Source organism: Triticum aestivum, chromosome 1D (assembly GCF_018294505.1).
Source record: "Triticum aestivum cultivar Chinese Spring chromosome 1D, IWGSC CS RefSeq v2.1, whole genome shotgun sequence".
In the NCBI taxonomy this organism is placed as follows: Eukaryota; Viridiplantae; Streptophyta; class Magnoliopsida; order Poales; family Poaceae; genus Triticum; species Triticum aestivum.
Window position 1 is genome coordinate 208948868 of NC_057796.1, and position 14599 is coordinate 208963466.

Consider the following 14599-nt stretch of genomic DNA (forward strand, 5'->3'; position numbering starts at 1 on the left):
CTTGCCGTCTTTCTTGAAGTTCTTCTTACCCTTGCCTTTCTTGAACTTAGTGGTTTTATTCACCATCAACACTTGATGTTCCTTTTTGATCTCCACCTTCGCTGATTTCAGCATTGAATATACCTCAGGAATGGTCTTTTCCATCCCCTGCATATTGAAGTTCATCACAAAGCTCTTGTAGCTAGGTGGAAGCGACTGAAGGATTCTGTCAACGACCGCGTCATCCGAGAGATTAACTCCCAGCTGAGACAAGCGGTTGTGCAACCCAGACATTTTGAGTATGTGTTCACTGACGGAACTATTCTCCTCCATCTTACAACTGTAGAACTTGTCAGAGACTTCATATCTCTCGACCCGGGCATGAGCTTGGAAAACCATTTTCAGCTCTTGGAACATCTCATATGCTCCATGCTGCTCGAAACGCTTTTGGAGCCCCGGTTCTAAGCTGTAAAGCATGCCGCACTGAACCAGGGAGTAATCATCAACACGTGTTTGCCAGGCGTTCATAACGTCTTGGTTTGCTGGGACGGGTGCTTCACCTAGCGGTGCTTGAAGGACATATGCTTTCTTGGCAGCTATGAGGATAATCCTCAAGTTCCAGACTCAGTCCGTATAGTTGCTACCATCGTCTTTCAGCTTGGTTTTCTCTAAGAACGCGTTGAAGTTGAGGTTGACATTAGCGTGGGCCATTTGATCTACAAGACATATTGTAAAGATTTTAGACTAAGTTCATGATAATTAAGTTCATCTAATCAAATTATTAATGAACTCCCACTCAGACAGACATCCCTCTAGTCATCTAAGTGATATATGATCCGAGTCAACTAGGCCGTGTCCGATCATCGGTGAACATCTTCATGTTGATCGTATCTGCTATACGACTCATGTTCGACCTTTCGGTCTCTTTTGTTCCGAGGCCATGTCTGTACATGCTAGGCTCGTCAAGTCAACCTAAGTGTATTGCGTGTGTAAATCTGGCTTACACCCGTTGTATGCGAACGTTAGAACCTATCACACCCGATCATCACGTGGTGCTTCGGAACAACGAACCTTCGCAACGGTGCACAGTTAGGGGGAACACTTTCTTGAAATTTTAGCGAGGGATCATCTTATTTATGCTACCGTCGTTCTAAGAAAATAAGATGTAAAACATGATAAACATCACATGCAATCAAATAGTGACATGATATGGCCAATATCATTTTGCTCCTTTTGATCTCCATCTTCGGGGCGCCATGTTCATCATTGTCACCGGCATGACACCATGATCTCCATCATCGTGTCTTCATGAAGTTGTCTCGCCAACTATTACTTCTACTACTATGGCTAACGGTTAGCAATAAAGTAAAGTAATTACATGACGTTTCAGTTGACACGCAGGTCATAAATAAATTAAGACAACTCCTATGGCTCCTGCCGGTTGTCATACTCATCGACATGCAAGTCGTGATTCCTGTTACAAGAACATGATCAATCTCATACATCACATATATCATTCATCACATTCTTCTGGCCATATCACATCACATGACACATGCTGCAAAAACAAGTTAGACGTCCTCTAATTGTTGTTGCAAACTTTTACGTGGCTGCTATAGGTTTCTAGCAAGAACGTTTCTTACCTACGCCAAAACCACAACGTGATATGCCAATTTATATTTACCCTTCATAAGGACCCTTTTCATCGAATCCGATCCGACTAAAGTGGGAGAGACAGACACCCGCTAGCCACCTTATGCAACTAGTGCATGTCAGTCGGTGGAACCTGTCTCACGTAAGCGTACGTGTAAGGTCGGTCCGGGCCGCTTCATCCCACGATGCCGCCGAATCAAGATAAGAATAGTAACGGCAAGTAAATTGACAAAATTGACGCCCACAACAACTTGTGTTCTACTCGTGCATAGAAACTACACATAGACCTACCTCTGATACCACTGTTGGGGATCGTTGCAGAAATTTAAAATTTTCTACGCATCACCAAGATTAATCTATGGAGTTATCTAGCAACGAGAGAGAGAGGAGTGCATCTACATACCCTTGTAGATCGCGAGCGGAAGCGTTCAAGAGAACGGGGTTGATGGAGTCGTACTCGTCGTGATCCAAATCACCGATGATCCTAGCGCCGAACGGATGGCACCTCCACGTTCAACACATGTACGGAGCGGAGACGTCTCCTCCTTCTTGATCCAGCAAGGGGAAGGAGAAGTTGATGGAGATCCAGCAGCACGACAGAGTGGTGGTGGATGCAGCGGTATTCCAACAGGGCTTCGCCAAGCGCTACTGGAGGAGGAAGAGGTGTCACGGGAGGGAGAGGGAGGCGCCAGGGCTTAGGGTGCGGCTGCCCTCCCTCCCCTCCACTATATATATGGGCTATCCCCTTGGAGATCCCATCTAGAGCGGGGGCGGCCCCCGGAGCGGCGGCCCCTCGGGGGGCAACGGCCCCCTTAGGGTTTCGAACCAGGGGGCGCATGCCCCCTCGGGGGGGCAACGGCCCCCTAGGGTTTCCAACCCTAGGCGCCTTGGGCCCTTGGGTGGGGTGCACCAGCCCACCAGGGGCTGGTTCCCACGCCACTTCAGCCCATGGGGCCCTCCGGGATAGGTGGCCTCACCCGGTGGACCCCCGGGACCCTTCCGGTGGTCCCGGTACAATACCGGTGACCCCCGAAACTCTCCCGGTGGCCGAAACTGGACTTCCTATATATAAATCTTTACCTCCGGACCATTCCGGAACTCCTCGTGACGTCCAGGCTCTCATTCGGGACTCCGAACAACTTTCGGTTAACCGCATACTAATATCTCTACAACTCTAGCGTCACCGAACCTTAAGTGTGTAGACCCTACGGGTTCGGGAGACACGTAGACATGACCAAGACAACTCTCCGGTCAATAACCAACAGCGGGATCTGGATACCCATGTTGGCTCCCACATGCTCCACGATAATCTCATCGGATGAACCACGATGTCGAGGATTCAAGAAATCCCGTATACAATTCCCTTTGTCAATCGGTACGTTACTTGCCCGAGATTCGATCGTCGGTATCCCAATACCTCGTTCAATGTCGTTATCGGCAAGTCACTTTAATCGTTCCGTAATGCATGATCCCGTGACTAACTACTTAGTCACATTGAGCTCATTATGATGATGCAATACCGAGTGGGACCAGAGATACCTTTCCGTCATACGGAGTGACAAATCCCAGTCTCGATCCGTGCCAACCCAACAGACACTTTCGGAGATACCTGTAGTGCACCTTTATAGCCACCCAGTTATGTTGTGACGTTTGGTACACCCAAAGCATTCCTACGGTATCCTGGAGTTGCACGATCTGATGGTCTAAGGAGATGATACTTGACATTAGAAAAGCTTTAGCAAACGAACTACACGATCTAGTGCCATGATTAGGATTGGGTCTTGTCCATCACATCATTCTCCTAATGATGTGATCCCGTTATCAATGACATCCAATGTCCATGGTCAGGAAACCGTAACCATCTATTGATCAACGAGCTAGTCAACTAGAGGCTCACTAGGGACATGTTATGGTCTATGTGTTCACACATGTATTACGATTTACGGATAACACAATTATAGAATGAATAATAGACAATTATCATGAACAATTAAATATAATAATAACCATTTTATTATTGCCTCTAGGGCATATTTCCAACAATAAGTAGAAAGGTGATACGTCTCCAATGTATCTACTTTTCCTAATGCTTTTCCTCTTGTTTTGGACTCTAATTTGCATGATTTGAATGAAACTAACCCCGGACTGACGTTGTTTTCAGCAGAACTACCATGGTGTTGTTTTTGTGCAGAAATAAAAGTTCTCGGAATGGAATGAAACTTTGCGAGGAATTTTTATATGATAAATAAGAATTTCTGGAGTCAAGACCTGCTGGAGAGGGGCACTTGGGTGGGCACAACCCACCAGGGCGCGCCCCCCTCTCCTGGTGCACCCAGGTGGGTTGTCCCCACCTGGTGGCCCCGCAGACCCTGAAACCGACGCTATAAAATCCTATTTTCCAGAAAAAAATCAGGGAGAAAGAATTATCGCGATCCACGAGACGGAGCCTCCGTCACCTCCTGTTCTTCATCGGGAGGCCAGATCTGGAGTCCGTTTGGGGCTCCGGAGAGGGGGGTCTTTGTTCTTCGTCATCACCAACCCTTCTCCATTGCCAATTCCATTATGCTCCCCACCGAGAGTGAGTAATTCCTTCGTAGGCTCGCTGGTCGGTGAGGAGTTGGATGAGATTCATCATTTAATCGAGTTAGTTTTGTTAGGGCTTGATCCCTAGTATCCACTATGTTCTAAGATTGATGTTGCTATGACTTTGCCATGCTTAATGCTTATCACTTTGGGCCCGGGTGCCATGAACTCAGATCAGAACCGTTTATGTTATCACAATTATATCCATGTTCTAGATCCGACCTTGCAAGTTAAAGTCACCTACTACGTGTTATGATCTGGCAATCCCGGAGTGACAATAACCGGGACTTCTCCCGGTGATGACCGTAGTTTGAGGAGTTCATGTATTCGCTATGTGTTAATGATTTGTTCCGGTTCTCTATTAAAGGGAGGCCTTAATATCCCCTAGTTTCCAATATGGACCCCGCTGCCACGGGAGGGTAGGACAAAAGATGTCATGCAAGTTCTTTCCATAAGCACGTATGACTATTTACGGAATACATGCCTACATTATATTGACAAATTGGAGCTAGTGCATCGCCCTAGGTAATAACTGTCTCATGATGAATATCATCTAACAAGTCACCGATGCAATGCCTATGAATTTATCCTATATTGTTTCTGCTAAGTTACTACTGCTATCGTTACTATACACTTGCTACAAAATCACTGCTATCACTGTTACCGTTACCGTTGCTACTATTACTACTATCAAAACTATCATATTGCTTTGCTATTGATCACTTTGCTGCAGATAATTAATCTCCAGGTGTGGTTGAATTGACAACTTGGCTGCTAATACCTTCAAATATTCTTTGGCTCCCCTTGTGTCGAATCTATAAATTTGGGTTGAATACTCTACCCTCAAAAACTGTTGCGATCCCCTATACTTGTGGGTTATCAAGACCTTTTTCTGGCGACGTTGCCGGGGAGCATAGCTATATTTGTTGAGTCACTTGGGATTATTATCATATTATCACTATGAAGAATCTGAAGGACGCTAAGACCAAGATATTTCCCCCAAAGACGAGGGGAGGTAAGGAACTGCCATCCAGTTCTGCTTTAGATTCACCTTCTGTTATAAGTAAACTTGCAACACCACCACATTCTATTAATTCTGATATGTCGTAAGTTATTGATGATGCTACTTCTGCTATGGATAATGCTTATGATGATGCTAGTACCTTGCTTGATAATGATGATGTGCCACTTGGTGAATTTCGTGATAAAGAAAATGCTAGAGTAATACAACATGTTATTGTTGAATCTGATGATGAGCTTGAAACTGAATCTCCTAAAACACCTGCTAGAACTAGCCTTCATATGAATTGCCTAAGGTACCTGAAGGTTATGTTATGAATGAGGAGACAACCAGAGATATTCTTGCTTGTAAGAATAGAGATGATCTAGAGAAATTATTATGCAAGTATAAAGAAAAATCTCTGAATGCTAGAATGAAATATGATCCTAAGTTTGCTACTTCACCTATCTTTATTGATGATAAGGATTATGAATTCTCTGTTGACCCAGAGTTAATCACTTTGGTTGAATCTGATCATTTCCATGGTTATGAAACTGAAACTGTTGTGGCACATCTTACTAAGTTGAATGATATAGCCACCCTTTTTACTCATGATGAGAAAACTCGCTATTACTTTATTCTCAAATTATTTCCTTTCTCATTAAAGGGTGATGCTAAAGCTTGGTACAATACTCTTGCTCCTGGTTGTGTGCGTAGTCCCCAGTATATGATTTATTACTTCTCTGAAAAATGTTTCCCTGCTCATAAGAAACAAGATTCTTTGCAGGAAATATTCAGCTTTGTGCAAACTAAAGAAGAGAGTCTCCCACAAGCTTGGCGGAGGCTTTGCCAGTTACTTAATGCTTTGCCTGTTCATCCTCTTAAGAAAAATGAAATACTTGAGATCTTCTATAATGGACTAACCAATGCTTCTAGGGACTTCCTAGATAGTTGTGCTGGTTGTGTTTTCAGGGAACGAGCTGTTGGACAAGCTGAAGAATTATTGAATAACATATTGAAAAATTATGATGATTGGACTCTGCCTAAGGTGGTAGAGGTAAATTCTCTTATGAAGTTCAATGATAGTGACAATCCTCACAATATGCATCCTAGTCAATGCCTTTATGAGTTTGAAAACTATATTAGAAAACAAGATCACTTCAATGCAAATGTTATGAAACAATTGAAATATAATTCTGATATGATTGCTCGCTTGAGTGACTTGTTATTTAGAATCTCAAATGATGTTAGAGGTGTTGGAAAACATGCTTCTATGGTTCAAACTCAGTTAGAACAAGTTGCTAAATCTCAAAGAGAGTTGCTTGATGAAATGAATAACAATATACATGACTTTGTTGTTAGAGTTGCAACTAGAGGAGGTAAAATGACTCAGGAACCACTTTATCCTGAGGGACACCCAAAAAGAATTGAACAAGATCCACAAAGAAATAACACTAGTGCACCTAGTCCTTCTAGAAAGAAAAAGAAGAAGAAAAATGATAGGACTTTGCATACTTCTAGTGAACCTGAAACAGAAAAAGCTCCTGATAATGATAATGAAACTTCTATCTCTGATGCTGAAACTCAATCTGGTAATGAACACTCACCTAGTGATAGTGAAAAAGATAATGATGAGGTTCATGAAGACTCTCAACCAAATAATGAAAAAGAACGAGATAATGATGTTGAGATAGAACCACCTGTTGATCTTGATAACCCACAACCTAAGAATAAACGATATGACAAAAGAGACTTCATTGCTAGAAAACACGGTAAAGAAAGAGAACTGTGGGTTCAAAAACCTAAGCCTTTTCCACCCAAGTCAACTAAAAAGAAAGATGATGAAGAATTTGAACGCTTTGCTGAAATGCTGAGGCCAGTCTTTCTGCGTACTCGCTTGACCGACATTTTGAAAATGCCTCCTTATGCAAAGTATATGAAAGACATGTTCACAAATAAGAGAAAAATACCGGAAGCTGAAATCTCCACTATGCTTGCTAATTATACTTTTAAGGATGGAGTACCTAAAAAACTTGGAGATCCGGGGATACCAACTATACTGTGCTCCATCAAAAAGAAATATGTGAAAACTGCTTTGTATGATTTAGGAGCTGGTGTTAGTGTTATGCCTTTCTCTTTATATAAAAGACTTGATTTGAATAAACTCACACCTACTGAAATATCTTTGCAAATGGCTGACAAATCAACTGCCATACCTATCGGTATATGTGAGGATGTGCCCGTTGTTGTTGCTAATGTTACTATTTTGACTAACTTTGTTATACTTGAGATGCCCGAGGACGACAACATGTCGATTATCCTTGGTAGACCCTTCTTGAATACTGCAGGGGCTGTTATTGATTGCAATAAAAGCAAGATCACTTTTCATATCAATGGTAATGAGCATACGGTGCACTTTCCGAAGAAACAATTCCAAGTGAATGGTATTAATGTTATTGAAAAATCTCCGACAATCACTATTGGAAGTTTTCATCTACCTCTACCTACTACCAAAAAGAACTATGAAGTGCTTATTGTTGGGGATATTCACATCCCCGTTGAGGTAACTTAGTGATTTATGAAAGTTCTTCGGTTTCATGCTAATCGAAAGTGGTTGTTAATAAGACTTGATCAACCTTATTAATGAATCATTTTTGAGCGGTATGAAGTTGATGAATTTAGTAAGCACTACTTTCTGTCCCTACTTTTTGTTTTCTGTTTTTGTTAGTTAAATAAAATAAAATGCCATGTTTTGTCTGTTTTCTGAATTTCACGTGCAATAAAAAATGACCCAAAAATAAAAGTTCTCAGAATGCTCTGAAAATTTAATACGATTTTTTGACTACTTCTGAATTTCTGGTGCAAATAATATCATAGGGAGGTGCACCAGGTGGGCACAACCCACCTGGGCGCGCCAGGACCCCCAGGCGCGCCCTGGTGAGTTGTGGTCCCCACGTGGGCCCCCTCACTTATCCCTTCATCCCACATCATCACTTACCTCCACAAAAAAATCTCAATTTCTCTCTCTCCCGTGTTCTTGATCTCAAACCCGCGGATTTTGATCTCTTTGCTCGAAGTTCTGTTTCCGAAATTGTTTCGGGGGATTGTTGCTTGGTATGTAGCTCCACCGTTTGTCCAATTAGTTTTTGTTTTAGTAGTTTATATTTTGAATAATTAGCTAGTGTTGGTGCTGTTGTAGATGAGCTTGCATGTTGAATTCTTAGAGTTCTATGTAGTTTGAATGCTTGATATGGCCTCTATGTATCCCTATGAGTAGTTGGTACCATTTTTGTGAAGTTTTGTTGAGAACATTTTGTGGGCTAATAAATTTTAGAATTTTGTTCATAGGAAAACCATGAATATTTTTAGGAAGTTTGGCTCTAAGAAGAACTCCAAGGGTGTTATTGGGGAGTCATCTGATAGTGATCTCCATCCTCGGAGGTTGGCGGAAGTACAGCCGTGTGAATGGCCGCATACTCCGTTCCTGGAAGAGGCTGGAATCCTCCAGGAGTTCACACAATATGCTGCTAATGCCGGCCTCACCGACTTCATCACAGATGAGTGTGAACAACACCAAATCCTCACAAACATCTTTGTTCAAAGTTTTACTTTCCTGCCTAGGAATAATCCTCCTGAAGTGAGCTTAGATTTATATGCTGAAAACCATCAAATACCACTTACTGAATTTTGTGACATATGCATGATCCCTTATGATGGGAGCTTAGCTGAGCCTAGGCCGGCGGAGTTCGAGACCTTTTATCGCACTTTGACTGTGGGAGATGAGAGACGGTGTCAGTTGTCACCGCCGCTGGCTTGCATTTTCCTGCTGTTCATTACTTTGCTCTTTTCATTGCAAAATGCTTGCTTGCTAGAGATAAGATGGGTGCACTCAGCTCACCAGACCTTGCTATTTTACGTCGTGCTCTAGAGGGCGACAACACTTATAGCTTGGGAGCTATTGTGGCTCGTCGCCTCCACATTAATAAGTCCAAGGGTAAAATACATGGTGGGATTTTTGCTACTCGTTTGACAGCTCATTTTAATGTTGAGATACGCCATCATGATTACGCTCTTACCAAAGTTTACCTAGATCGAGCAGCCATGGATCACCACCATTTCACTGATAACAATTCTCCTGACATCCCTATTCCATATAACCTGGTTTTTAGCATTGAAACTCGTGATATTATTCCATTGCCTGCTCCTGCTTTGTTTGATTCTGTTGGCAGGGGAGGATATAGGATCATGCATGCGGACATCATCGTACCGGAATGCTCAGGATACTGCAGAGGAGGAGGAAGAGCCTCAGCAGTGGGACCAGTGGATGCCCGCTCCTCAGTATCCCAACTACTATCCAGGCTACTGATCGATTACCAAGTTAGGGCAAAAGCCTAAGCTTGGGGGAGTACGTGTTTCTCACCGACATTACATTCATGTCCACTTATTTTCATTTGTCGGTGTTCACACTTTTTCATTGTATTATCCAAGCTTAGATTTATTTTCTTGCTTTTCTTCTTGTGTGTTTGAAAAACCTTAGAAAAACCAAAAAATTAGTTGAAGTTAATTTACTTTCTATGCATGCTTAGTAGTAGTATTAAAAAGAAAACCCAAAAAGATTTCCTTGTTCTTCTTTTGCTTGTTGGGAGCTTTCCCGTGTAAATAGTTTTTCTCGTTTTTGCTTTTCCCTTTTATTTTGCTTGTTCAAGAAAACCAAAAACTCCAAAAATATTTCAGTGTGTTCCTCTGAATTTCTTTTCTTTTTATTCGAGTCTTGCCAAGGAGAGGACCATGATGAAATTGTTGAGTGGCTCTCATATGAATAATTGTTGAACTAATAAAGAGCACATTTTACCTTGTCTTCTCCTGTTGAATAAAATGTTTGCATATTCCAGCTTAGTCCACGGCACTCTTGCACTATTATTATTTTCATATCGTTCGGTCATGCAAGTGAAAGGCAATAATGACGACATTCGATGAACTGGCCGTGGCAGCGAGAAACTGGTATGAACTCGACTTATTCTGTTTGTGTAAATATGTTTATCCTAGTATCCATGATTCAACGCATTATGATTGAAGATGTTTGCAATGACAATTAGAGATTATAGTTTCTCATGCCATGCATAAGTAGCTGGGAGTGGATAATGATTTATCTTGGATATCAACAATGTGTTAAAATGATTGTGATGTAGTATGATGATATGGTATCCTCCTCTGAATGTTCGAGTGGCTTGACTTGGCACATGTTCATGCATGTAGTTGAATCAAAACCAACATAGCCTCTATGATATTTATGTTCATGGTGTTCATATCCTAGTCATGCTAGTGTCAAATGTTACTTATGCATAATGCATGTTTATGACCGTTGTTGCTCTCTAGCTGTCCGCTTCTCAATCTAATTGCTAGCCTTCGCCTGTACTAAGTGGGAATTCTGCTTGTACATCAAAAACCTTGAACCCGAAGTTATTCCAGATGACCATACCTACCTATATGTGGTATTACCCTGCCGTCCTAAGTAAATTTGCATGTGCCACCTCTAGAAACATCAAATAAATATCCTTTTTGTGTGCCTAGATCATTCATGGAACGACAGGAGGTGGTCGGTATCTTCCATGCTAAGCGGGTTATTCTCAGGTCGAGTGTTTATTCACTCACCATCGCACAAGGAAAGGGCGGTAATAGGGATTGTCACGCCCAATATGCGACCCTATCCGAGAGGAACTCGAAGGTCCCACCAAGGATAGACCCGCATATTGAAACGCTTTTGCAAGGTGGATATCATTACATCAACATTACATAATAGAGGGGGGACATACAAAAGGCACAAACGCCCCAAGAATACACCGATACATCATACATAAGATCAACATCCGACTACGGATGAAACACAAACAGAAACTCAAACGACATCCACCCTGCTAGCCCAGGCTGCCGACTAGGGACCTAACCCAAGATCGATGAAGAAGAAGAAGGAGAACTCCAACACAAGTAAACATCGCTCTCGCGTCATGATCATCGCAATACCTGTACCTGCAACTGTGGTTGTAGTAATCTGTGAGCCACGAGGACTCAGAAATCCCATTACCATGGGTATCAAGACTAGCAAAGCTTAAAGGTAAGGAAGGGGTAAAGTGGTGAGGTTGCAGCAGTGACTAAGCAAGTATGGTAGCTAACATACACAAATAAGAGCGAGAAGAGAAGCAACGGAACGGTCGTGAAACTAGCAATGATCAAGAAGTGGTCCTGAACTCCTACTTACGTCAAACATAACCCAAAACCGTGTTCACTTTCCGGACTCCGCCGAAAAGAGACCATCACGGTTACGCACGCGGTTGATGCATTTTAAATAAGTCAAGTGTCAAGTTCTCTACAATTGGATATTAACAAATTCCCATCTGCCACATAACCGCGGGCACGGTTCTCGAAAGTTTATACCCTGCAGGGGTGTCCCAACTTAGCCCATTATAAGCTCTCACGGTCAACGAAGGATAATCCTTCTCCCAGGAAGACCCGATCAGTCTCGGAATCCCGGTTTACAAGACATTTCGACATTGATAAAACAAGACCAGCAAAGCCGCCCGATGTGCCGACAATCCCGATAGGAGCTGCACATATCTCGTTCTCAGGGCAACATCGGATGAGCACTACGTACAACTAAAACTAGACCTCAAGTTTCCCCGAGGGGGCGCTGCAAGTGGCTCTAGTTCGGACCAACACTTAGAGAAGCATTGGCCCGGGGGGTTAAAATAAAGATGACCCTCGGGAGCGCGACTCCCAAGGGAAAAGAAATAGGTGATAGGCAAATGGTAAAACCAAGGTTGGGCCTTGCTGGAGGAGTTTTATTCAAAGTGAAATGTCAAGGGGTCCCCATAACACCCAACCGCGTTAGGAACGCAAAAGGAACATAACACCAGTATGACGGAAAACTAGGGCGGCAAGAGTGGAACAAAACACCAGGCATAAGGCCGAGCCTTCCACCCTTTACCAAGTATATAGATGCATTAATTAAATAAGAGATATTGTGATATCCCAACATAAACATAATCCAACATGGAGCAATCTTTATCTTCACCTGCAACTAGCAACGCTATAAGAGGGGCTGAGCACAAGCGGTAACATAGCCAAACAATGGTTTGCTAGGAAGGGTGAAAAAGGTTAGAGGCTGACATGGCAATTTGGGAGGCTTGAAGAGCAAGTGATAGGTAGCGCAGCATAGCGATAGAACGAAGCAACTAGCATAGCAATGATAGTAAGGAGATCCAAGGTGACGGTCATCTTGCCTGAAATCCCGCTAGGAAGAAGAACGAGTCCATGAAGAAGATGAAGCCACGAAGACGAACGAATCCTCACGATCGCAACGAAACGGGAACTAACGAGAAGGAGCACAACCGGAAAGAAGCAAACAACACGGTAAACACTTCACACATAAACAAGACATGATGCTCAATCAAGTATGATGCATGACAAGGCTACATGAAGCTACTCATGGCAAGAGATGATGCATACAAGAGCAACACATCAAAGCAAGTTTAAATGAGGCCGGAAACAACATATAACAAATCCGGTATATCCCCATATGCAAATTTCGAAATTGGTCCAGATCTGAATAAACCTTATGTTAAAGTTGTTAAGCATCAATTTAAAATGCACCAAGATGATCTACACGAAATTCTAGTCAAGTTACATATAAAGTTCATTTAATTTGGAGCTACGGCCTAGAAGATATGAGCAAAACAAGTTAAACATGGCATTGATGCAAAATGCATTCAAACATCAAGCAAACACATTCAAAACATGGATCCAACAAGGTAACATGAAACTACATGCAAAACTAAGCAAGTTTCATGTAGAGCACACTCAAAACGGAGCAACGGTTCAACACATACACATGAAACAAGTTTAAAGGACAAGCTGTCCAAAACAACAACTAGGCATCTAGCAAGCATCAAAACAATATGCTACAGCACCTCAACATGAAAACAAAATGCATGGACATGATTTACAGGTAAATCATTGCAAAACATGAACACTCAGCTATCTCCATAAATCACTAGAACATGCTCAAAAGGACATGGCAAGATTGCAAATAATAACAGTTTCACAAACTTAGCAGAAATCACTGAACATGGCAGAAATAACATCAGGTTGCAAAGTTTAGAGCTATCAAACAACATGCTACGGGAACATATCATAGAAAACAAAGGCATGGCATGAATCTACTAATTTCATAGAACAAAAGTGCCTTACTGATCACGAGCCAAAAATTCACAGAAGATATGATGGCACCCATGTAAACATAGCAAGTTTCATAAACAGATTCAGACTTACCAGAAAAACTGAGCATGGCATAAACAGAATTATGAAGGTATCTTTGAGGGCTCAAATCACTCATCAAAAAACATTTCATGGCATGTGAAGGCATTCAATAGTACGATGGCATAATTATGAAGCTAAGCATAGCAAGAGCAAGTTCATAGGGTGCATGGATCACTAGAAAAACACATGGCCAAACTGAACTTAATGATAACAGGATGACAGCAACATTATTTAGCAACTTTAGAGCAAGTTTACAACAAGCTACAGCAGGCTATAAATGCAACCAAGGGAGAGCATAACATGTATAACAAAACATCCTTAGTGAACATCTCCAGATTATGCATAGAATGACTAGTAGCAGCAGGTTTACATAGCATCACAATGTTACAGCTACAGACTTGGCAGAAATGACCAAGTCACAGAAATCAGCAACATCACGGAGGCTACTTTGTATGCTTGTGCTAGTCACCACATAGATCACACAAATACAAGACAATCATCCCTGTAAATATGGCATGATATAGTTCAAAACACAAGTAGAGCTCATGCTCATAGGATGCACACACAAAATGCAATGAAAAAGACAAATCACCAAGTTCTGTTAGCAGACAGCAGTTAACATCATATAGCACTTTTGCAACAATGATTATGGCATCAAGATGGACTCAAACAAGCATGGCACAAGTGGAATGAAATGAAGAGCATCTCATGATGAACATTTTGACATATTATGCACGCACAACGGAGCAGCACACATAAAGTTATGATGCGATGAATAGTGCACCCGAATGTCACATTTTCAGGACTTGGAGAAAAAAACGAGGTCGACCTTGTCTTCGAGATCCAGATCTGGGCGGCGGGAGTTCGCTGGAGTTGGGGCTGCGCGAGGACCGGAGAATAAGAGGAAGGCGCCGGCGGGGTCGGGGATGGCGGGGCCGGGTCGGTCCCGGCCGGATCCGGTGGCGGGGTCGACGGGGAGGAGCGGGGCGCCGAGGCCAGCAGCTCGCGCTCCGGCGAGGTGCCGGCGCGGAGGGAGCCGGGTGGCGGAGGACGCCGGCGGCGGGGCGGAGC